General features: G+C 44.1%; 2 long non-coding RNA genes across 2 annotated transcripts in view; one reads left to right on the top strand and one right to left on the bottom strand.

Moving 5' to 3' along the window:
* Positions 1-619: 619 nt before the first annotated feature.
* LOC128325955 (uncharacterized) lies at positions 620-6,942 on the bottom strand. Its single transcript, XR_008307763.1, has 2 exons — positions 6,880-6,942; positions 620-900 (listed from the first exon to the last, which is right to left on the bottom strand). It is a non-coding gene; the product is annotated as an uncharacterized LOC128325955 (long non-coding RNA).
* A 10,761-nt stretch (positions 6,943-17,703) lies between these two features.
* LOC128325931 (uncharacterized) overlaps positions 17,704-24,830 on the top strand; it is a 36,613-nt gene continuing 29,486 nt past the window's right edge. The window contains exon 1 of the long non-coding RNA XR_008307746.1: positions 17,704-17,788. This is a non-coding gene — a long non-coding RNA (uncharacterized LOC128325931). The remainder of the gene's footprint in view (positions 17,789-24,830) is intronic.

A 24,830-nucleotide genomic window follows, 5' to 3' on the forward strand; every position in this document is an offset into this window, starting at 1 on the left:
GAGATCCTAGCCCTAGCTCTAACTGTCCCTTCACTGGCTCATCCAAACCCTATCTAAATCTGTGAGCTACGAATTAGGCAGTTTAACTGCCACTCTCTGCTCCATTCTAAAGCCCCTCCCTCAGGAATCCCACCTGGAGGGCTGATCCTTGGGCTTCGAAAGATGATTGACAGCTCTGGTGCCATCTCCACAGTCCCAATCCAATCAGTCTCTGCCTAAACCCCACATTGTTCCTTTTGTAAGGAAAGGGATGTAGTCAGTTTTCATTTAAAATGCTAATAATGTAATATGTAGGCTTTTTTGCACAGCTGTCTGCGTGGATTACCCAGCCAACAGGGCTCAGTCTGCCTCTGCCTGCTGTTTGGTCAACATGTCTGGTGGCTCTGTTCAGGGTGCTGTCTGTCTTGCATGAACCTGCCCTTGCTTCCTGAACCCGCCCTTGCTTTGCCACCTGAATCTCACCTTGCCTTTTTGCCTGAACTGTGCCCCACTGCTTTACTCAACCATCTGACCCAGAGGACCCTGCAGTATGTTATGGGACAGGACAGCCTGCTATTTATGTCTCATTGTACTTAGGTCTCAGAGTTCTCTACAAGAACAAAAGGAGAAAGGGACAGTGTGCAAAATAATCCCTTGTGATCAGAAGAGCACATGAAGCCATGAGACTGGCAAGGACTGGTATAAATCCCAGGACTTTGAACTTCTGCCCGAGCTGGTCAGCAGAGTAGTATCTTCTACCTGCTGCAGGTTTTTGTTGTTGTTGTTGTTGTTCCACCTTTGGTACAGCTGAAGTTCCTTCAGAGATTAGGGCCCCTTGCTTGGAAAACACTCATCTTGGTTTGAATTCAAGTATGGCCACTCACAGCTCTGGCTTGACCATAACAGGTGTGGGTTCCCCCCCTGTAATCAGAAAAATGACATTGTGAACTGCCTTGATGCTTGTGTTTTTTGTGTTTTGTGTTTTTGTTATCTCAGTCCTGATCAGTAATTTATTGTGTTTATCACATTTATCTCCCACACTTCCTCCAAGGAGTTCAGAGAACTATACATGGTTCTTCCCCTCCCACTTTTCTCCACACAACAATCTCATGAGGTAGGTTAATGTAAGACAGAGAGACTGGTTGAAGGCCACTCAGCGAACTTTGTGGATTAGTGTTTTTTTTAACCCAAGTCTCCCTAACCATCATTTATTTTAGCACTTTGTGCCTCAAATGCTACATAACAATACAGATTAGCAATGGCACACATGGATTAAAAGTCATAATAGAAGAGACACAGGAAATCTCTAAGCTCAAATAGAGTGAGAACGTCAAAGTAAAAGAATAAGTAATAACATGGATACAAGAAAAATACAGCAACACAAACATGATTATTATGTGGGCCTACTGTTCCCTTCAGCAACACTGGGAATTTATTAAAACTGTACAAGGTAAGCAAATGTAGCAGTGAAAAAAACCAGACATATCAGTGGGGTGTAAATTAAGAAAGCCTAAACCAGTTCTGTGTCATAAGTCTAACCAGAAGGGGAAAAAATTAACAGGAGATGTTTTATATATTGCAGCCAGCATGCAGGTTCTATTAATACACAGCTGAGAGGGGATGTGTGTCCAGCTTTCATTATCAGTAACTAGTTAAAGAACAGGAAGCAGAAGGTGAGAATAAAATTGTTTTCACTGTGATCTGTGCGGTTGACGAAGGATCCATATTGACATTTTTGCTGTTGAACTTATTCATAAATAGTCAGGCTTTGAGGTGAGCAATGAGATATCTAAGTTTGCAAATGGCATCAGGCTATACACAGTCAAACAGCAGACAGGGAAGGCCTCAAACAGCAGACAGGGAAGGACTTGAAAGCATAGCAAGAAACCCCCACTCAAAAGTTATATGCCATTTATTACATCAAGACCCATGTAATTCTGGCCTCAAAATGGTACTTGCTTTCTGCCCTACCTACTTATCCTCTTCTATCAGTCACCTCCCTCTTCTCAAGTAAAAACATCCCAAAACTTTCCCGCCAGCAACGAGAGGGAGCCCAGCTCACTAACACAGAAGCTATCTATCTAGTCATCCTGCTTGCATGCCTGACTGACTGCTGCTGCTGTAAAGTCTTCAATACCAGCCCTCCTTGCTGCTTTCCCCTTCCCTGACATCAGGGTAAGTTGATCCTGCAGGAAAGAGCAGGATCAGCAGATGGCTGCCTAGTTGTGGGAAGTGCTGGCATCAGGGCAATCAATATGTTTCCAAAATGGCTCTGCTTGGAACAGCTTGTTGTTTTCCAAAATAGAGGGGAGTTATTTTGAAGCCTTCCTTCTTAATTTGAGTCTTGGGGGTGGCTCTTTCATAAAGCAAAGTGAGGCAGTCATCTCAGGTGGCGGATTATTGGAGCACCTGCAGAGCAGCAAGAAGCTGCCACTCTCAGAGCAGTTCTTCGAGACCAATCTGTTCCTCGCAGCCTTTGTGAGGAGTGCCTTTCATGCTCCTTGGAAGGATTGCAAGAAACACAAGCAGAGAAGAGAACCGTCTCTCCTCCCTGAGATTTCAAAACTTCCAAGGGTCAGTTTTGAAAGGGGGCTCATCCTTGTGCTGGCCAAGGCAGTATTTGGTACCTCACCGCAGGTAATGCAATACCTTGGGACACTTCTGTTCAGTCATCTCTTATTACGAACACAGCTACTGCTTCAGCATGTATTACTGTACTGCAGGTGCAAAGGGCCCATGGGCCCTTTATCATCACTACAAACTATGCCCTTCAGCCATCCCTATGTGTCCCTACAGATGTAGCAAATTTGGTTCAAATCAGTTAGGTGGTTCACATGTACCTCAAACATTTATGTGTCTGCCATCTTGAATCAGGGTGGATTACATCATCACAAACTATGCTGTTGAGGTGTCCCTATGTGTCCCTACAACTGGTTCATATTGGTCCAGGCATTGCGAAGTTGATAGGGGGTGGGGACGGACAGACGGATGGATGCACACACACAGCCAGGGAATCTCATAAGATTACTTTCCTTAAGGAAAGTAGGCTAAAAAATGCAAACCCTGGCTATTACTGCCACTGCCTCTACTTCAAACAAAATGATGGCGGATGAGCCTGGTTATGTATTCTACCACTGAAAGTCAACCACTGGCCCACATTGGTGCACTAGGTCTGCCCAACTAAGTGTGGGTGGAGCATAGACTTGCCAACTTTGACTGAAGCTATTCTTGGATATATTTCCAATATTTTTGGTTGGAGATTGTAACTGTTTAGCAAAGTGCCAAGAGAAAGCTGCCCACTCCAGTTACGAAGTAGTTTAGCACAAAGCTTTGTTGTTGCAGCTATTTAAGAATACGCATGGAGATTGTCGTATAGTCTAAACTAAATAAGGTTTATTGGTTAAGTAAATTTGAGAGAAAGTGTGTCATCAAGGTGTCTTTGATAGAATACAAAAAGAAAACCCCTCTACTAAACCCCTTTGATAGAGGGGTTTACCATTGCCTCCTCTCACGCAGTATGAGATGATGCCTTTCAGCATCTTCCTATATTGCTTCTGCCCCAAATAGTAGCAGCAGGGATTTGAACTGGCAACCTTCTGCTTGTGAGTCAAGCATTTCCCTGCTGCACCGCTTAAGGTGACATTTGAGATAGGAAAGACCTATTCTAACTCAGCTACATAATGAATAGGTGCGGGGAGAGAGAGATGCTCTCATCTGCTCTCCAAGAGGAAAGGAAAGAGGACTGACTCACTACAGGACATATCTGAGGAGTCAAGGCAGGGGTCATAGGGTAGAGGTAAAGCAGGGACAGGTAAGGGGACCCTTACTAACTACCTCTACTCCCAGTGCCCCTAGTGGTCATTAGAATAGTTGGTGCAAAAGGTCAATGCACTGCAACTCCATCTCCAACATTTTTTTTAATAATATAAAACTATTAAAATTTCCAGGATTGTTTTCAAGAGACATCTTGAAAATGCTGCATATTCCTGGAGACTTCAGGCCACCCTAGTAGAGCAACCTGCACCAAAAAACAATGTGGGTCTACCAGATTATTGGTAATCTGCAAACATAATCTGGTAGGTCTGGATTATTTCTGGATCAAAGTGAGTAGTGTTTGTCCATCCCATATATTTTAACTGTTATTCCCTTGTTGTGGCAAAAGAGGGAGCCTACTCTCCTTTCTCTATAATCTTAATTGATAATTACCATCCTCACAAGTTAGCCCACTTCCACCTCAAACATTCATGCATTTGCCATCTTGAGTCGGGGTGGATGACATCATCACAAACTATGCTGTTGAGGTGTCCCTATGTGTACCTACAGCTGTACCCAATTTGGTTCATATTGGTTCAGGCATTGTGAAGTTGATAGTGGAGTACACACACGGATACCCACACAGAATGCCAGGTGATCTCATAAGCTCACTTTTTTTTTTTTAAAAAGAAAGTAAGCTAAAAACTCACTAGATAGGAAACAGAAACAGAGCCCTCACAATGTTAGGTGTATTTCAATTTCATTTTCCCCCACCCTTTTTTCTTTGGTCTGCTGCTGTGTTAAAAAATATGGGAGTATAAAAACAATAAGCCACACAGAAAGAGTGCAAACCTCATTTGCTTTACAGAAGAGAGTGTCACCGAATTGCTTCTTTTCATGAAATGGTGTGTGTCAGAGCATCCCCTTCTGTTTGAGGTTGCAGTTCTGAAATCACTTGACTGAAATTGGAAGCAGTACTCCTGATGTCAGTAGGGGCAGTTCAGAAACAAGTCATTTTGGCCTATGGCCAAGATCTTCTAGAAAGTCAGGGAAATTCTGACAGAAAAAAGTACATCTAAAGTCTGGTTGTGAGGAAAGAGGAAGAAAGAAAATACAACTGGAAAGAAAGTGCAAATTACTCCAGGCCAGGCATTGAATTCACTGGCATGTAGGTACTTCTAAAAAATATTTGACATTGCTTATTAAACTGAGAGTTTTATTTTTTACTTCCTGTGAATTTTCTTCAGAATGGTAATTTTCTTTAGGGATGTGCACAAATCAATTTTTTAAAAATTCAATTTGTGCCTGAATCAAATCACCCCTGATTTGTTTTGTGTCAAAATCTGTCCCCCTGAATCACCCCGGATTGTTTGGATTCGATTCGATTCAATTCAGATGTGTATCGATTTGGACCACTTATAAAGGGCAACAAATTTGGGTGCTGGGTAGGTAGCCATGGGTGCCACTTAACATCAGAATTTCAAGGCTGTGGGTCACTTGGTTGATTTCTAATTATTTTTTATTAGTTTTTACTGATTTTGTATATTTCTACCATAGGAAATAACGGAGATTCAAAGTCACCCTATCCTAACCGTAAAATGGATCCCCAGTTTTGTTTTGTTTTTTTAGCTAAGCTCTAGCCCTAGTAGAAGTGGAGTTACTCAGTTTATATTTAAGGAAACTTTGAGGTGTTTAGAGACTTTAGTGTGTCATGAATCCTCATAGAGATTCATTATGAGGAAAGGTTATCACTAAAGAGTCTAAACACTTGAAAAAATTCCTAGAACATAAACTAAGTAGTACCCCACTGCCTTGCGGGTGGGAGGAGGGTATAATTGGCACATGGCAGTCGACAGCTGGCACTGTCCAAAGACAGTCACTACGAGCCCCACTGCCCATTGAGGTCATCTGAGAAGGTCTGTCTCCATTTACTGCCAACTTGTTTGGTGGCCACACAGAGACGGACCTTCTCGGACACTGCCAAGAGATTGTGGAATGTGCTCCCTGCTGAGATACGATCCTCCCTATCTCTGGCATTAAAAAAACAAAAACAACAACACCTGAAAACCCATCTTTTCATCCAAGCTTTCTCAGCTTCCTAATTTTTTAGGTTTTAATCTCTGGTTTATTTTTAAATTTTTAAATTGTTTTAAGTTTTTGTAAATGTTAACAACTTGTTTTATGCTATTGTTAACCACCCAGAGAGGAATGTTTGGGGTGGTGTACAAATATAATAAATAAATAAATAAATAAATAAATAAAAATAAAGAGAAATAATGAAGGTGTGTAATTAATCCTTATAGGGATTCAGTGAGGAAAGGTTTTTATACACAAAAGAATCCAAACACTTGAAAATAGTGAACACACTTTTTGCTCCATAACTCAACTTCTACAAGGGCTAGAGCTTAGCTTTATTTTTTAAATGAAAGTTGGGAATCTGGATAATTAATGAGAGGAAACTGAATCTTGAATCAATTCGAATTAAATCTGGTATGATTTGATCTGGACCCGAATCTAGCCAATGGACCACAGAGGCAGTTTGTTCTGTCTCCAAACTGCCCGAATCAGCTAGATTCGGGTACAAATAGATTTGTACCCAAATCAATTCACACATCCATACTTTTATTTGTGATTAGCTAATACATTTATATGAAAGTATATTTTAAGAAAATAAAATTTGTAAGGGCAGGAATTCCCGTTGTCCCTTGATTGCCACACAGTCAAGGTGGTGGCTGGTAGTTTCCACTAATGCACAGTTTTACTAACCATTTTGGGAACAAAGCATTAGCCTAGCTCAGGAGTGGGGAACCTTAGCCCTCTAGCTGTTTTTGAACTACAACTCCCACCATCCCCAGTGGGATGATGGGAGTTGTAGTTCAACAACAGCTAGAGGGCCAAGGTTCCCCACCCCTGGCCTAGATGAACCCTGTACTTCTCCAGCAAAGCTAATCTTGTATTTTCATGTCTAAATCACCCAATTTAGCTATAACAGGCAGAGCATAATTTGAAAACAGGTTTTAGTACAGGTAAACAGGTTTTAGTGCAGGCCAGAAATCTGTGTACAGGGCACATCTGTAATTGAACAACTATGTATTCTGCACACAGACCACCAAGTGGCACCAGGGGGAGGAGGGCCATCACACTCACCCACAACTTGCCTCAACAGTCCTCTGCCCACCTTCCGCTCACCTGCCTCCACAGCCACTCACCTACTGCAGCAGATGCAACCAGCTTTGCCAGCCCTGATGCAGTATAATGATGTCACTATCCAGTGCCTGTTATTGCTAGGATGAGTTCACACTGGAGTGGTGACAATGGGTGGGGGGCTGCAGGTAACAGAGGTGAGTAGTGGGTGAGCCTAAAAGAGCTAGGAATGGGCCACCTCCAACACTGCTACACCACTGCCTGTGTATCTTTTCAAGAAGGGCGAACAGTTGAAGATTTTGCTTAAGTTCTGCCAGAATGTATTGCAGACAGTTATACACATTACTATACCAAGTGTGAACTTTGTGCTCATTTCTATCCAAAGCTGTACAGATCCCATGTTCAGCTCTGCAAATATAAAAAGTTTTCCTGTGGTTTCAGTAAAAAGAATAGTTCATGTTTTATGTAACAAAAGTGTAGATTTAAATTGCAATAAAGTTAATGACACTGCACTTCTAATTAAATGAGGCTCATTCATATCTTTTTGTGTTCATGTGAGGGCATGAGTACTGAGCACCTCTGTACAGCATCTCATTGACTGTATTTGCATGTAACGTGGAACTGGAGTTTTAAGGGGCAGAGGTTTCCTCACCTTGTCGTCCGAATGCTTGCAACTCCAGTTCCGCATGCTGACCGACCCTTGGGTTGTAGTGAGCTTTGTCTCCCCAACCTGAGGTTCCACGCAGCCTGTGTGTAGTCTGAATTCAGAACCACAGTCAGCATTTGCTGTATCTGGAGTTGAGAAAGGAAGTGATTAGCTGTGCGGGCTGTCCTTCATGCCAGAAGGAAGCCCGCACAGCCAGTTACCCTTCTTTCTGCAGTCTCACTGACTGCAGTTCGACTGCTCTCTGTGACGTCCAAATTCGGACAGGAGAGCAGAAGGAGTGGAACCATGGGTCCGATTCCATGTTATGTAACTATCATCCATTGTCTAAGAACTGAGCATCATACGCAGGCAGCTCCTTCTAATATCTCCATCATTTTGACATTTCCATTCCTGTGAAACTATCAATTCTTTTTGCATATTTTATCACCCCAGATACTGAATTATCATTTGCCCTATGCTCAGGGTTCCTGCTGACAACGTTGTGTAAGCCTGCTGTCACTTCCACTTAGTTATGGATAATGTCTGGATTTTCCACATCCCTGAGGTCAATATATGTGTATATGCGCGCACACACACAACCGTATAGTTTTGACACGTTGCAAACAAAATATGGAGTATATTCATTCAGTAAGAAATCTTGCTGTCTGAAGGATGAACACTGATTTCACAACAGTTATTCACAGTCATTTAAATGATAATAATGTTGACTTAGGAGCTTGTAGCTGAATGGAAACTGCAGTTTTTGTTGTTCCCAGGATTATATTTCAGTTACACTTCAAGAAAAGTGCAGTAGAACCAGACTTTCCAAGTAGCTCAAATGTATGCTGTGGCAGAAACACTGTTGTGCCATGATACGTACAAACAACCAGGGACACTGGTTCTCTGCCCTGAGAGAATGAATTTGAAACAATTGGAAAAGGTCTTTTTCCCCACTCACATCCTTTGGGGAGGGAGCCATGGCTCAGTGGTAGAGCATATGCTTTGAATACATACGGTTTGGGGTTCAGTCCCCAGCATCTTCCAATAAGACTGTCTGAACCCTGAGAAGGAAGACTAGAGAGACCCTTTGAAGATTGGTTGGAAGGCTCCGCCTCCCCACTCCCAATCAACAAGTAGTCAAGGCAGATTGATAAAAGGGAGGCAAGAGCATAACCTGTTTTCTAGGAACCAGCCAGCAGATACAGAGCATTGCTTATTGTGCCTTGGGAGGAGCTAAATGGAGCAATCACAGGTTACACAGGAATTTGCCTTATACTGGGTCTGGATTGCCAGGGTTTCAGGAAAGCATTTCCGAGCCCTTTGTGGAGATGTCAGGGATTGAACCTAGGATCTTCTGCCTCACATGCCCTGCCACTGAGATACATGCTGTTCCCCAGAAAGCTAAGTGGGGGGCGGGGAGAGAGAAAGACAGAGAGAGAGAGGAAGGAAGGAGGCGGAGGCAGCAAGTCCTAAACAATGATCTTCTAGTTCATTACAGTTGTATAATATTAATTGTGTCTTTCCAGTACAGCTGAGATCCCTTTTCCATTTAATTTTTAATGTAATATTGGATGCATTTACAGCCTACTCTTACCTTTTGAAACAGAGCAGATGTATGATCTATACATCCCTACTGGTGGCCTTCAGGTGGTATTTGGCCCCTGCTAACATTTCCCATTAAATGGAAAGATAGACTTGATATACAAATACAATTTTGAACAATAGTGTAATCAAATTAAACATTGTTACATGGTAAAAAATAAGAAAAGCGGAAGGAGTGATTGATGTGGTGGTGGGGTAAATCACATTTTAACTTGCAATGTACATTATGCACATGCAGTGCAATCATACACATGTCTACTTGAAAATAAATCCCTCTATATTCACCAGGCCTTACTCCCAGGCAACTGTGGATAATATAGCAACCTTAGAAAATAAAAAGAGGTTCAAAATACAAATAGTGCAAACATAACTATTTGGTGACTTCCAAGCACTAGATTCCTTTTCAATGAAGCCACAAATGGGCAGTATTTGGCATACAGGCCTTGACTGACCAGCTAAATAATTTACTAAATGAATGTCCTGTACTTCAGTATTTCTAGTGTCAGGGTGGCTGAAGAATAAATAGTTAAAAACAACAGAACAGCTATCAAAACAATAAATAAAACATATTAACGCAGCGGGGGGGGACCCCAGAAGCAATAAAAACATACTGGTAGCAGGAAGATTGATTCAAATAATTTATTTTTAAAGGTCTGGGAGAATAAAAAGGTCTTGAAAGGATATAAAAGTGGGCATTAGGTGCAGGGCATGGGGAATAAGGTCACATTGAACTCCACAGTGGGGGGAGAGTCTGGGAAATCTGGAAGCAATCAAGCAGGGGTGGAGGTGAATTGGCAGGAGGAAGGTGTAGTGGTGGTGGTGGTGGGGGGGAAGTGGTACTCCTTTCCACTTGGGGGAGGGACTTAGAGGTCAGGGAAGATCAGGTGAAGGGAACAGGTAGGAGAGATTGAGCAGGGGCTGGGAGTCATCAGCTTGTGTGTCATTGGGGTGGGCCATGGATAGTGGATCATGCATTGCTTCAGGCATCAGTGTGGGAGCCTGGGCTGGGATTGTCTAAGATTAATCCTTGTGGCTGTGGACAGACACAGAAGAGCTAGAAAAGGTGCACAAAAGGGCAACCAAAAAGATGAGGTGGTCAGAGCACAGATAAGAAAAGGCTAATGGCTGAATTTGCACGTAATGTGAATCCAGAGGTTGATGAACACACAGTTATAATTTGGAACAGTGAATTGCATCACAGATGTTTGTCCAACCATGGTTCAGCAGCCTCTGGTTTCAGGGCAGGGTGGCCCCTCCCTGCTCTTGGCCGCCGAGGTCATATCCTAGCAAGCTCTGTAGCTAGCTCGTGGGCAAAGTGCCAGCACATCACCAGTGCAGCTGCAATTGGACATGAACTTGAAGGGGGTGTGCCAAGTGCAACTGTGCCTTTTCGGAATGGTATTCCCACCCTCGGCATGGAATGCCATACCATGCCAGCGCGCCTTCTGACAGCGATTGCACTGGCTACTTCCTAAGGGCCATGCCACAAAACTGTTCCACACAAGCATGATTCTGGGAGTGGGGGTTGGGGGCACGATTTCTCTGCTAACCAGAAAAGGGAAGGGAACATGATAACTTCCCAGGATATGATATGTTTATGAGGGAGGGCAAAGGATCCTGGGGGGTGGGGGTCTGTCCTGCTGTGACCTAGGATGCTCTTGTGAGGGCTGACCCTGGCAAAGCAGTCTATGCACACCAAACCACACTCCTGCTCCATTGGCAGCTTGCTGTCGGTAGGCGATCACTCTGATGTGAGGGCCAGTCTACTGGGGAGGACCATTGGGACAAGCACTCTAGGTCATCCATTGGACTGCGTGTTCATGAGTGAGCAAACCCAACAAAAGGGACCCCACTTGTATGGGAGCCCCACTCTCTTGGGTGAAAGATATAACTTTTGCACTGCAACCCCCTTCCCCCATGAGAAGCTTTGCATGGTCCCCAAGAGGATTGTGATGCTCCGTGTGTCAGAGCATAGCCACATGTGTGGACAGGGGATCACCAGGTATGGATCTTTACTGCCTTTCAAAATTCCCGGGTGTGGTCCAGTGTTATGCCATATGCAGAACTGGCGCAGCGGGAGAGGGAAGCCCCAATTTCCAGCGACCCCAGGAAAATGGAGTCTCTATTTCAGGGCACAAGCAAGGATACACATGTCTGAATGGGCGGGCTGGCAGGCAGGGGGCATGCTTTGACAGCTCTTTGGTGGCAGTCGCCAAGACAGGGAGAGCAGATGCCAGAGTACACTTCCCTGAGACTTTCCTGTACAGAGCAACCTGTCTCAATAAAGAGCCCCCATGGTCTGCCATTCTTGTGAGAGCGCTGTCCATAGGAGAAGGGGTTGTTTTGTCATCATGCATTATTAGCGATTCTGCCTGACACCCCAGTCAGCACAGACGGTTCTTCTCATGAGTTGTGAGGGGGTATCCCCATTGCTTTACACTCTCATGAGTGAGTGGTCCACCCTGGATCAGCATGTATCCTCCTTGCATATGAGGAATATCTCCTTTCACTGGAGGAATGCTGATCCTGCTTACTCATGAGTAAACCTAGGGAGTGTAAATGTTCCCAAAGGGAAAGAGGCTGGTGCCCCATTCCCCAACCTATCTGTGGGGGGGAAATTGATTGCCTGTCCAAGAATCACTGGTTGAGGCTGCCTTTTAAACCTCCCCCGGGAACCCTCCCCCTCACCAAATATTCCCATCTCCACACTGTAATGGGGTGCGCTGCTTATGTTTAAGGATACACACAGAACCAGCTGGTCTGTTCTAGTTCAATCCAGCACCCCATCAACCCCCCTCCCAGTTCGGTTCAGTCCGGGGGTGGTTCACGAGTTTTCCTTTAATTTCACTTATCCCCTCCAAGGGAATTGTTCAAGCTGGTGGGGGGGGGTCCCACGGAGGTTCCCCCTCCCCCTGCCAGCCTCTCTGAAGCTATAATTTGGCTGCTCTTCAGCTGTTGGCCTTCCCCCCTTGGCACGGTGGCCATTTTAGAGACCACCATACCTCACAATGGGCCTCTGCATGGCCTGGGTAATTTCCAGGCTTGAGGGGGGAGAGGAAACCTCCGCAGATACCCCCCACCAACTCAAACTCCTCCCCTGGAGGGGGTAAGTGGAATTTTTTTTAAAAAAACAACAACTTGCAAACCCCCGAGGGGGGGGGTTGGTCCAGGGTTGGATCGAACAGGGGGTGGTTCGGTTTGACCCCAAACAGTTGAACCGAACCAGTTCAACATCAAACATGTTCAACGTTGAACTTGTTTGCACATCACTACTTATGTTGCCACCTGGAGTGTTTGTGCTTAACATACATCATTGTCACTTCACTAAGGGAGTGAAGCCCTTAGTTCCTATCCTGTCATCCCATTCCCTTCCCCCCCCTGCTTGCCAGGAGGGGGAGCAAGTGACAGAGTGGGGAGAGGGCATGCCCCTGTGCTACTGTGCCACCTGACAGGCTGACAAGTTTGAGATGGGATGTGGCGGCATCCCTATTGCCAGAAAACTGCATTGCTGCATTACAAGCAGGAGAGGTGCAGCTGGTGCTCAGAGAGGTAACCAGCAAGAAGTACCGCAGGCATGGAGCAGGCACAATCCTGGGTGTGTCTGCACCACAGTTTCTATGACTGTGGTTACAAAATCAGCACAAAACTGCCGTGGCATCCAGGTTTAGATGTAATGCTTCGGCAGCCAAATCCTAGGTCTCAGTGGTGAACATTACTGCAAACTGAAATTTCAAATTGGAGTTTGGTGAGGCAAATCACAGATCACTTTTGGCTTGAAACCACAGTTGCATGAATTCAGACACAACAGAGTTCCAACCCCTGCCCTGTTTAATTCCGGTTTTGTGTTACGTCTGAATTTGGCCAAAGTGTTTTTGGCTGCTTTGCTTTCAAAAAACAGATGATGATGGGTGACATGACTGAAAAAAAATTGATAGAGAGAAGGCTTTCCTCCTCCTTCTACTAGAACCCACAGTTACCTGATGAAATTGATTGGTGGTAGATTCAGGCCAGAAAAAAGAAAGTACTTCATCACAAACCACTTCATTAATTTATTGAATTTGCTGCCAAGAGGTGGGGATTGGATAGCCACTACCATAAATGGCTTTAAAAGAAGATTAGTCAAGTTTATGTTGGATAAGGCTATCATTGGTTTTTAATCATGATAGCTATAGACCCTCAAAGTTCAGGGGCAGTATGTCTCTGAAAACTAGATAAGAAGCAACAGTGTTTCTTTCATGCCCTGCTCATGAACCTTCCAGAAGGATCTGACTGGTCACTGTGGAAGTAGAATGCTGGAATAGGTAGACCTTTGGTCTCAGCCAATAGGATTTTGCTTATGTTCCTATGTTTGCCATTGCTTTCTCTGACCAAAAGGTTCCCCTGAGGATGCTGAATCTCTGTTAAGTGCAAGCTGATAGCTTCTCCCACACCAAGTCCACTTCCCTGATTTACACAGCCAAGTAGGAAGCATAGTGATATATCCCTCAGAAGGAAATGAGCAGCAACCTGCTTCCCTTAGAATCCTAACACACACACCCCACCCTACACACACACTTCACAGTCCTCAAACATGTAAGGATTTTTCATTCATTTCAGCTGTGAGGAAGCTCGCTATACAGATATCCTTTTAGGTGAATGAATTGCTTTTTCATTGGAATTATTGCAGGATCCACTTTGCATGGTGTGTGTGTGTGTGTGTGTGTGTGTGTGTGTGTGTGTGTGTGTACACACACAATTCTGGTTCAGGCATACCTCATAAAGGTCCTTTCTTTCTCTTTCATCCACTTGATCAAACTAGGGATGAGCAAAATAATTTTTGCCCATCATTTTGAGTGAATCAAGTTGAATCGGGTGTGATTTGATGATTCTACCCAGAACTGAATCACTCTGAAAATAAAGGGCCAGATTCAGGAATAGAATAGAATCACCCTCAATTTGATTCGGGCAATTTGGGAACCATTTTGAGCCTGAGGCCTATTTTGCTGGGGAAACGGGCCTCAAAATGGTACTTCTTTCCAAGGAGAGCTGGTCTACCAATTGTGATCAGCGGGTACACCAGCTCTCCGAGGCCAGCTGATGCACTATGTCCAGAGAGGAGGGCTGGCCTACCCACCAATCTCAACTGAAAGACCAGCTCTCTTGGTTTACCAGGGTGAGCTGCTCTTCCAGTTGGGATTGGCAGGCAGACCGACTCTCCACTTTGGACTTGGTGCATCAGCCCACCTCAGAGAGCTGGTCTACCTGGGAAGATTTCATGGTATTCAGCCTCAAATCAAATCACAGATATTGATTTGTGCACACCCCTAGATCAAATCCACATTTATATATTTATTCATCCATTTATTTATTTCTCTTTCTCCTCCTCCTCCTCCAAGGGGCTCAGGGACTAACTAGACTTTATGACGGTTGTATGGCCTCTGCTCAACTATATCTCTCTTCTGTGTCCCTGGTAATGTCTAGTGAAATAAATGAATATACGTACAGGCCTACTGACCAAAGGCCCATCTAGTCAGCATCCTGTTACCAAGTTCAGCCAGTCAAATGCTCTGGGAAATCAATGAGCAGTTCATGAAAGCAATGGCCCTCCTCATTATATCTCCCTCTGACCTCATATTCATATTTATACTGCTGCTGCTGAACATGAAGCTTCCATCTAATAGCTATTTATGTATTTCAAAGACTGATACCTTGCCTTTCAATCTAAAGGATCCCCAAGAAAGCTTAGTTACATGATACAATACAAGTGATGCTTCCATGAGAGCGAAGAGAGCTGCTATCCATAGGGGCCTGTGATGAGTCCAGGAATGAGCCCAGCTCCAGGTAGGTGCTGCTAGATAGGACCAGATGATGCAGCTGCCACTCTGCCACTGTCATGGCTGTGGCAGACCTAGTCTCCATTAATTGGTCCAAATGCCATTTTAAAGCCAGCAGCCATCACAACTTATGGCAGTGTCGGCTATAAGCTAATTTGTGTTGTGTGGAGTAATTTCTTTTACATTCTTTTACATTGCCTCTGCTGCAATCCATCATCTGCCACTTGCAGGGCGAGGAGAAACACCAAACAGGATGACATCACATATTTATTTTCTTAGACATTACTAGACAACAGTGGGTCAGCAGCCGCCACCGCACATCTCTACACCACCAAATTAGACTCTCTGAGAGGCTTATACTTATCTCCCAGACAGTCCAACCGCTTACAGAGCTTGACCTGCTTAGCTTCCATGGTAGAACAATAACATATGCCTTTAGATCACTGTTCCTTTTAGCTTGTAGACCTCTCTCCCTCTCCCTCCCATAACTATCCTCTCCGTTTCCATACACTATTATTCTGCATAAAACCATATGTATGAGCCATGCTTTGTCATAGAAAAATGTCCAAAAGATGTGTCTCTCCCCCCTCCAACCAAAAGATGAGTTTTCCTCCAAAAAGAGGCCATTGACCCTAACCAGCTGCATTTGCTGACAACTTGGAACTTCTGCTTAACAGCTCAGAGATCAGCCAGCAGCTTCACAACCGCATTGCTGTGTCAAGAGCTGCAGTGGTCAAATTCTCTCCCCTTTGACTTCTGTTTCCCCTTTTAATGTTCAGAAACATCTGTAGAAAACAATACCACCTCTATTAACAAAACAATCCATCTGTCAGAAAATATTTAGGCTTATGTTAGTTATTTATAGCTCTGGATAAAAGAAAGTATGCAGTAAAGCTCCTGTTTTTGCAATTTGCTTACCATGTACAATACAATCAGTCATTAGCTAATAACACCCCCTAAACAACTATATTTATAGTCATGTGTTTCAGAGTCAATAATACCAGCACACTTTCTTTTGTGTGGTGATAATTATTAAGACATGCTATTTGTTAGAAAGGCTTTAGAGTCCTCCTCCTTCTCTTCATACTACTATTACTGCCACTATGTAGCAGAAGATGTACTAGCTAAAGGCTATCAAGTTCAATGGGCAGAGAAAGAGGAATTGAGAGTTCTAGATCCTTTCCCTTCCTACACTCCCCATCCACCCAGTCAAGACTGAGCCACATTCAGACACGGCAAGGGGAGTGGGATAGACCCACTTTCCCAAAACTTACCCTTCTCCTATTTTCCCAAACCAAGTATGGCTTGGGTAAGAATTGCTCCCCTTAGTTATATTTCTTGGTGTTATCAATTCTAGAACAAAGATGCACCAAAGAGGTTGAATGAATATCTTTGTTAATTCATAATCTTCTTTGGTGCAAAATGATGAATGAACTTAGAAAGAATCCACTCACATTTCTCACCAAAGAATCTAGTCTCAGAACACCACAAACACTGAAAACAAAACCCAGTGCCGCATGAGCTTGTGGTTTTGAGGGTGGTTGGCACCCTATGTGCACTACACCATAACCCGCTCTGGGCCACCCTGGTGCCCTTGAAATGGAGTAATGGGGCTGCTGAAATCCCCATTATTTCCTATGGGGGGGGAGGCTTAAAGACATGCCAGCTTTAAAAAACAATTTAAAATCACCCCTTTCACCAGTTTCTTTGAAATCTGGGTGGTAGCAGGCACCCATTGGGGCATTACCACCCAACCCACTCTTCTTCCCCCAGAATCCCCTTTCTGCCCCAAAGACACATGAACTTCAAAAACATTTTAAAAATCACTCCTTTACCCAATTTCTTTGAAATCTGAGTGGTAGCTTCCTCGCAGCCATTGGACACTACCACCCATCACAACCCAGTCTGGGCAATCCTGGTGCCCCCCACATGGAGTTATAAGGCTGCTGAAATCCCCATTATTCCTTATGGAGAAAAGCTTAAAGACATGTGAACTTCAAAAAATTGTTAAAAATCACCCCTTAGCCCAATCTCTTTGAAATATGGGTGGTAGCTTCCACCCACTCCACTCTTTTGCCCCCAGAATCCCCCCCCCCTTTTTTTGCCCCAAATTGATTCAGATTTGGAAAATTCAGATACAAATTGAATCTGGGATGATTCACTGGGCAGTGAGATTTGGACCCAAAACAAATCGGAGATGATTCAGTTCGGGTACAAATCAAATCAAATAAATAAATTTGTCCACATCCCTATATTTAATGCTGTGTGCAATTTGGCCCACAATCTTTCATATGTAAGGGCAGCCATTCAGGGAAACCATTGGAGTGGATATTGTCCCTTCCTCCAGCTGATCTTAGGATTCTCACCTCCAACCAGGGGCAGCCTTTCCATGAGGCAGGGTGAGGCAGTTGCCTCAGGCCCAGTTGCGAGGAGAGGTGCAGGGGGCAGCAAGCACCAGCCCCCTGCCACCAAAGATGCCACCCTACAGGCCTCCCCATAGGCATAACTGGGGGGCAGGGGGGCACGTGCCCCGGGCGCCATTGAGGTGGGGGTGCCATACCAGTCCCTGCCACCCCCACCCCATTGCCCACCTGCCCAGCCCCAGGGCCCCTCAGCCACATGCCTCCAGCTCCGGCTGATTGGCAAAGAGGCCTAGGATCGGCAAGGCCTGCAAACTGCAGAGCTCTTCTCTCCCGCCTCTCAGCTGATTGGCAGGTGGGCGGGGCTTCCAGAGAGGCCTCCCAGTAGGCCTCCCTGAAGCCTGAACTCAAGTAGGCCCCAAGCAAGCAAGGAAGGAAGCAGGCAGCAGACCCTCTGCCCAGACCAGACCATCCAGAACAGCTATTGCTAGGTAGGCTGTGAATTCCTTTTTGTGGTTACCCCCATATATAGGGATCTGCTTGCCATAGGGCTTTGATATGGGGTGGGGGGAGAGACTGAGAAGTCTCTGAATATTTAATTTAAAACAGACTGGAAAATGTGCTGGCTTTAAAAACAAAAACTATCTAAAAAGGCCTATAGGTGGCTTGTTTCATGTCAGAAAATTACAAACACTTCTGGAACAAGTATATTTTATTTATTTTCATTCATTCATTCATAAATGCACTTATGTTCAAGTTGTTTTGCAATCCAGAAGGTCTGAGTGAGAACTGTGAAGCATGTGTTGTGATTTTATTTTATTTTATTTTATTTTTCTTGTGTGTGAATTGCTCCCCAATAACTTGCAGGGACTTCAGGGTAAATCTGGCCAACATGTGAATGCAGCACCTCTATTCCAGAGGAGATGTGTGTTAAAGGGCTTTAAAAGCCTGGTGTGAAAAGACTCCTGGAATCAAACTTTACTGAATTTGTTCAGAATTCTGAGAAAACAAACATAGGCTCACCCTGCATGGTTGAAAGTATCATTCGCTAATCTGCAGCAAGGGGTCCATTTTAATAATTAGCATTGCTAGCATGTTCTAGGCATTAAAAGTAGCACAAATATATAGTATTCAATGTATATCACTATATACTGTGAAGTGTGCATGCGTGTATTCAGTAAAATGTATTTCCAGGTAGCATACTTATTTTGAAATATCAGACTTAAATCCTTGGGGGCCTGGGGTATGTGGAGGCCCTGGACTTTGAGGGTCTGGGGGCCCATTTTGAAATCCTGTCTCTGGACCCATTCCAACCTTGCTATGCCCCTGGCGGAATAGTTACATATGTATTGATCACTACACATGGGTTTCTGCACAGCACCTGCACAGAAGAAACTTCCATGTAGAAAATGTGTCTCTTGTAAATTGACCCTGAATTTTCCATCCATGACTGGGATATCTGAGAGTTAGAGTCAATAATAAAAGAACAGCACACTGCTTGTGACAGGAAGGGGCAAATTACAATGATTTATTAGTTTGGCAGGGGCTGGTTTTGGCCCTGGCAGAACTTGGCTATCTGCTCCTGTTGCAAATTCCTCTGTCTAGTGTGGCAAACTAATGTATCCTCCTCCCTCTTGGTGTCAAAGTAAGCACTAGTGTGGTGAATGCACATATACCCCATCATGAGCCAACAGTCATCATAAGACAAAGGCTGGCAGGAATCATTCACTGGTTTATAGACACACACACACCCCACCACCTTCTTCTTCCCCTGTTTTGCTAGTGGCTATTTGGGCAGGTGATCCTCTAGGACAAAGTCATGTTTTTTAAAGAATGAGTTGAGACAGAGAAAATGACACTTGGAATCCTCACATAACTCCTGACTGTTGTTCTAAGTCTTTTACAGAGATGGCTCATGTTTTCAGGTTTTGATCAACAACCATGTCTAGATGGTACAGTGTTCCTTTTAACGGGGATTTCCAGATATTGCTGACTACAAGTCCCATCATTCCTGCTTGGACAGTGGCGCAATTTCAGTGCTTGCCCTAGGCGCCATTTTCCCTAGTTATGCCTCTCGGCCTCCCTACTCTCTTTCCTACTTCCCTTCTTCATCCCACTGCTCTTTGTTTTCCCTTCCTTGCCCTGCCTGTTCTTTCCCCAGAAATGTCCCTGCTACCATTGCCTGTCTTGGTGGCACAGTCTGAGAGTGCTCATTTGCTCCTGCTGCCTCCTCTTCATGGTCTGAGTATGCTGAGCACCCTCCCACACTTTGCCCTTCGCCTCAGGCAGCATCATGTCTTGGGTCACCTTTGCCTCTGGCCTCCATTTGCTAACAAGCAGGACTTCACTACTGTCATACTTGATATCCTATCACATCTTTAGTCTAGCAAATGTCTATAGCAGAGCTGCGTTGCATTAGCTTGAGTTCCATGTCAGCTTTTGCATATTCGGTGAGGGAGAACCTTTCCTCAGACAGCTAAGCAATTGGCATGAAAATCAAGTATTTTTCTGCCTTTCATCCAAGTATGGGATATTAATCATAGCCCAGACACTACTATACAGAAGTCTCCCACCCCACCAAGGCAGATTACTGCAGCTCCAAGGAAATCTGCAACCCCTTAGTGGAAATTTCTGAACTTTAGGGATTCATTGCTCCCAAGTCCCCTTCTAGTGTCCAGGACTTAAACAAAACCTGATAACATGTTGAGGGAACAGTTAAAAGTACACACGCACACACAAGATGTTTACTGATTCCAAAAAAAGCAAACACACAATATTAAATTAATATTAATTAATATTAATATTAATATTAACTGTTTCATTCATTGTTAGTCTCTGGCTGGGACTTGCTGTTTATCCCTGGCAGGCCTGGCATAAGCTATTTGGGTGCCTGAAACAAAAAAATCCAAATGGCACACTCCCTGTTCTCAGCACTAATTGATGTGGTGAGTAGTTAGGGTTGCCAACTGGGCCAGGGGGGTGGGGTGGAGAGGGAAAGAAAACTTGGCCTGAGCTGGTTGTGTGCCCTTCACAGCAGCTTAATGTGCAAAAATTAGCAACTGAAGCTTTTCATGACATGGGGATAAATGTTATCACCTGCTAATTACTGCAAATCAATGAGCCAGGCCAGGTTGTTGTTTTTTTATTGGCCCCATTGGCAACCCTAATTGTGCACCACATCAATTAGTGCTGAGAGCAGGGAGCTAAAGGGTTAGTTCAAAAGTTGGCAGCCCTAGGCTTCCTACTGGGAAGCTTTCCTTTGCAAGCTGTGTTGAAAGAAATAGGAGAGCAGCAATGCTCTTGCACACTCCAATTCATATCAACTGGGGTTGCACAGGGGTACTTCTTGTGGATTGTGCCCCATTGTGGAGATGTGTGACTCCCCTTCTGCCACTCATGGCAACTGCCTCACTCAGAGGCTCCTCTACTTCTGGCACCCAGCAAAGGCAATGCATTTACCCTGAAGCTGCTCTCCCTAGGAAGCAGGCTTGCTTTCCCCAATGTGTATTGCTCTGATGAATGCCGCTACCAATTTATCTTGCTATCCAAAGGAGAGTCTTCGCTATGCCACAGTCCTGTTTCTGGAATCCTTTTCTTCCCCATGCTAACAAATCCTCAAGGAGCTGATATGAAACAGCTAATCAGGTGCACTTTTTACAATTTATTTTATCTTGTTTCTAATTACAAAGGAAAGGAAACAAATACCTTAAATTCCCTCCTGGAACCCAGCTAGTTTAGCCCTGTGAGCCCTGTGACAGGAGTTTGGAGAGGAAAGCGAGTTACACCTGAATTGGGACAAGGAAAGAGATCTGGGTGCTTTCCAGACTGCCTCTGCTCAGGCAAGTTGAATTTGAAACGCAGGGGGAGCAGCCTCACGGAAACTAAGAACCCGAAAAAACAGCAACTTTCTTATGCCAGATATATGACATCCTAGCTGTGTATCGCAGCAATTAAATTTGAAACAAGGCATTGGAAATGTGAATGGCACCCTGCTAGGGACTGTGGTGTCACAACACAGGAAGTGTGAAAGCACACTTCCAAGATACGACATGACCCCGTTGCAGGGTCTAATCTGGAAAGCACCCAGGTGGGTGGAAAGATAAGTTACCAGCCTTCTCTCACCAATCAGATCACCAAACTGCAAATCTCTTTTTCCTTTTCTTTTTTCAAGCTTTAAGTTGAGCTGACCAAGTTCCTAGAAGTCTTTTTTTAATTATACACAGAGATGTGCCTAGATAATTTTGGAGCCTGGACCTAAAGGCCTTTGGAGGTCCCCCTCCCCTGCAAATTAAGCATCATTATGCTCAACTGGGCGATCACACTACCCGGGACAGACTAAAGAGGATTGTGGGGGCGAGGCAGGGGCTGTGAAGGCCCCGGACTTTGGCCCCGAAGTCCAGGGGTAAGAGCACCTCTGCTTTTACACCTGTGGAACATTACACATTCCCTCACTGAAGTTCTATCATATTCCTCTAGTCCAGATGAAAATGTGAGATTCCAAACCCACAGTATAAGGCTCTTGGATACCAAAAGGTGTCCTATGAAATCAGACAAACTGCTGGCTAGTCCTAGGCCCCAATTTACATGTTTATGATTTTCTTGTAAATTATTTGGGAAATGCAGTTGAAAGTATAGTATCTATTAGGGCAGTGCACTACATCAAACTTAAAAGGAGCTGCAAGCCCTATTGGGGCATTTTTCACTGGAAATGATTTTGATGAAAAATGCCCCCAATACTAATAATAAATTTGATGCAGTGGCACATTATATTGGTATTACATTGAATATTATTGGAGCATGGGGGTGTGTGGTATTTTTAATGAAGATCTGCCTGTCCATGAAGAAGTAGTCTGCCTGGAAGGCAGCCACAGCAGCAGCAATTCAAATCATCACCTTTTCTTACATTGTCTTGTTCTAGAATGCACCAGGCAGGAAGTAACATCATGCACTACTGGGAAAAATATGGCAGCACCCTGTTACAAGAGGACACAACCACCACCACCACCCCGCACTAATGCACAATGCCATGACATTGCTTCCTTTTCTGGTACATTCTAGGGCAATATCAGGAAAGGGAAGGCAGAAATCTGAAATGCTACTGCTGCAGTTGACCTCAAGGTAGCCAATTGCTGTAAGGGCAGATGAATCTTCATTAAAGATAACCCCCCTACTCCCACCTTAATGCATCAAGCTGATATTAGTGTATCACCTTGATGTGGTCCAGGGCAGCCCTGATATCCAGTGCATGATTCAATCCTTACTGAGATCAGGTCAATACCAAAGTCAATTCTGATAATGACAGCCTAATAAACATAATAAACAAACATATATAAAATATGTTAAATAAACAAAATAAATAAATAAATATTCCTACTGAAATATAGCTAATCTCAAGCCCTTTTCACACATGGAAGAGGGAGAGATCAATAATCAATATCTTTATTACAGTCACTGACCCGTACAGAAAAGGGAACACATACCGAAGCTCAACAGAATTATCTTTTTAAAATTAAAATATATAGCAGTAAAAGACTAGTTTAAATCAAATTAGACAGTTCATAATGAGCTCCTGTTGAATTTTACTGGCTATCAAACAAAACTTGGCCACATTGTAAGATACTATATCATTCTGATTAGCTAGAAGATAATTAAGATAAAAGAGATCTATACAACCTGGATGGTAACTTATAAAAGGAGTTATATATTTATGTTGCAGGTCTCAATAAAATTGACAATAGAGGAACACATGAGCTGTAGTTTCAATGGCTCCTGACTTACAATGGCAAAGATGTTCTTTATAAGGAATTAGGAGAGACCAGATGTGATCCTCTTTCTGCCTGCCTATATTCCATTAACTATCCGTTTAAAGCATCTGCACACAACACTGTAAACATCTACTTTTGTCTCCATGGAAAGGCAGGGTACCCGACTGCTGGAAGAGAGCCCAATATATTTAATCCAGAGAGTACACTGAACATGAAATGGGGATTTGAATTACATGTGCAAATCCTTTCCCTTCATTCACGCATTACATGCGATGTGTGAAAACAGTGTTTGTAACAGTCAACTAATACACACACGTACAATTGAAGTTTCTGATTATGAAACCATAAATGAGGATTTAGTGGTTAGTAAAATTGTCAGGATGCCATGTTACCTGGTTGCTTGGATGGCCCTGTGGAGTCTGGAGAAGGGTGTGGCATCTCTCCTCTGAGGCTTTCATTCCCTTTAGGGGACAGTAGGGATGAGAAGGACCCAGACTGGTTGGATCCCAGTAGGGTTGAGAGGACAAGGCAAGGAGAGCAACAGGAGACAGCTAGGTTGGATGTGGCAGGAAACAGGAAGCAAGGTCAGGAAGGGGGCGGGGCTGGAAGTAGGCTTTAAGCCCTGTCAGCTCTGCACTGGGGTATTTAAAGACAAAGCAGCTGAGGAAGAGGAGCTGCTTCTAAGTATGGGAGCCAGGAGTTCTCCAAGAGAGGGAACTGGCTGGATGCAGCAAGCCAGGAGGACAACTCAGGTGACAAGCTAACCTTCTCCCTTGGCTGTTCCTGAGGCTGACCTTTTGAGGGGTGCTCCAGTCATTCTGGAGTTCAAGATGGGCTAGGAGCCCACCTCATCCCCTGGGAGTCTGGCAAAAATACCATTAGCTCTTCATGTATTTTGAGTGTGGAAAATGAAATAATTCTTCAGAGTACCTGCTCAGTGGCTGGAATTTCAATTCACTGACAGCTGGAGTGGCCACCAGGTTTCCATTAACATGCACAGCCTGCTGGTCAACAGAGTTCTATCATATTTAAATTATGATTGGAGAGGGATAGAATCTCTCTCTCTCTTTTGAGCCATTGCATCATGCAAAATGCTGCAACAGCAGCATATATGTATTCCTGCCTGGGTGCCTGAGGGCTCTGTGCACGTAGGCAAGCAATCATAGAGGGGCTGCCAAAGTACAGAGGTTCTCTGAACCAAGCTTGAGAGAGTCCATGCAGATTCTTTTTAGAGTTGTGCAGAAAGGAGGATTCTGCCAGCTGGGGCTTTGGCATGAGAAGCCATGTCTGCCCAAATTTCCCTCCTGAAGGATACTCCCTCAGGGTGTTTATGGAGCAAGGCAGTAAAAAATCAACTGTGATATTTCAGACACAGTTACTGTGCTTAAGCTTTGCTTCCTTTTCTTAGGCTTGTCAAGCAAAACCAGAATGGAGAAAGGGAGAACATTTATAGGAAGGAAAGAAAAGCTATCTTGGATTTTACAATTCAGAGATTAACAGGAAGCCTAGCAAAGCATTCTAATGAAACCTGACAAACGAATAACATCCTACTCTTCAGAAGGATGCCGCCAAAGAAACAGGAAAGCCTTTGGCAAATATTTTTGACAGTTTATCACAGACAGAGGAAACACCAGGCTGGCTAAAAGAGTTCAAAAGTGTAGTGAAAGATCAAGGAGTAAATTTGATTGCAATCACTGACAAGATATTAAAGCAATCACAAAGAACAGAACTAATACACCAGGGTGAAGAGAACCTGAACTTTCAGAGA

The sequence above is a fragment of the Hemicordylus capensis genome, chromosome 5 (assembly GCF_027244095.1).
Source record: "Hemicordylus capensis ecotype Gifberg chromosome 5, rHemCap1.1.pri, whole genome shotgun sequence".
Taxonomy (NCBI): Eukaryota; Metazoa; Chordata; class Lepidosauria; order Squamata; family Cordylidae; genus Hemicordylus; species Hemicordylus capensis.